The sequence below is a fragment of the Pollicipes pollicipes genome, unplaced genomic scaffold (genome assembly GCF_011947565.3).
Source record: "Pollicipes pollicipes isolate AB1234 unplaced genomic scaffold, Ppol_2.1 Scaffold_4972;HRSCAF=5873_pilon_pilon_pilon, whole genome shotgun sequence".
NCBI lineage: Eukaryota > Metazoa > Arthropoda > Thecostraca > Pollicipedomorpha > Pollicipedidae > Pollicipes > Pollicipes pollicipes.
This window is the reverse complement of record NW_023596598.1, coordinates 1,990-3,065: the sequence shown is the minus strand read 5'-3', so window position 1 is coordinate 3,065 and position 1,076 is coordinate 1,990. Positions and strand designations below refer to the sequence as shown.

At 49.8% G+C, this 1,076-nt stretch overlaps 1 non-coding gene across 1 annotated transcript; it reads right to left on the bottom strand.

Annotated features, from left to right (window-relative positions):
• Positions 1–522: 522 nt before the first annotated feature.
• On the bottom strand, positions 523–595 carry TRNAA-AGC (transfer RNA alanine (anticodon AGC)). The gene has a single exon. It is a non-coding gene; the product is annotated as a tRNA-Ala (tRNA).
• Positions 596–1,076: the final 481 nt, after the last annotated feature.

The window sequence follows — 1,076 nt, the reverse complement described above, 5'->3', positions numbered from 1 at the left end:
AAATACAAGCTAACAAGTCGGTCAGCTATGGCGTCCCAGCTATTGACGGCATATTTGAGAGCCACCGGGGCGAAGCTCAAGTGGTAGAGCGCTCGCTTAGCATGTGAAGAGGTACGGGGATCGATACCCCGCAGCTCCAGTCGTACCTTTAGGCTTTCACACACCACTGGAGAGGTGCCCCGGGTAGGCGAGCGGGTATATGACCCCTTGCCATTTGCCAAGGGGGCAAACATATCTCCCGTGCCGTCCGTTTTCCCACATTTTTTTTGACAGAAGCATTTCTGATGGCATTTTCATGGCAAAAACTTTAACGACTTCAGCCTTCCAGCAAATGCACTCGGACCAATTGAAAAATGTGGAGATAACCTGGCATGGCGTGGACTAAAAGTTCAAAAAGCATGTGGTTCAAAAAAGCACCCCTCTGTAGGTCACCCGCCGAGTTTGTTGTGCTTACCTTTCTCAACTTATCCCCCTCCCTACCTCGACGCCTCTGTCCACATGTTAACGCTAAAATGCGCTATTTGGAGCTGCGGGGTATCGATCCCCGTACCTCTCACATGCTAAGCGAGCGCTCTACCACTTGAGCTACAGCCCCCGTGGTTTTCAAACATGACTTCAATAGTTGGGACGTCATGGCTGACCGATTAGTCAGGTTTCACTTGTGGTGGACCCGCCCCCGAAGAACTGGACATGTCGAGGTCAGTCGGTCGGCTCCTGTCTCCCGAACGGCCGGCTCGTCAGGAGCAATCAGCTGTTTCCGTGGTGTAGTGGTTATCACATCCGCCTAGGAGGCGGAAGGCCCCCGGTCCAATCTCTGGCGGAAACATCGTTTAGTCCGTAGAAACGTTGCGGTTGTGGTGTAAGGCTTACATAAAGGTAGTTTGCAGTAAACAATCAGGAAAGGATGAAATCGACCGTTCCAATCACATTTTTTGCTACGTTAATCCAAGAACGTCTGCATGGCTATTGGTCAGCACAGAAATAACACGTGTGATCGATTAACCTAAGAATAGTGTCATAACCCCAACATGTGAATACAAGTAAATAACTAACACTCACGGTAAAATATACAAGGC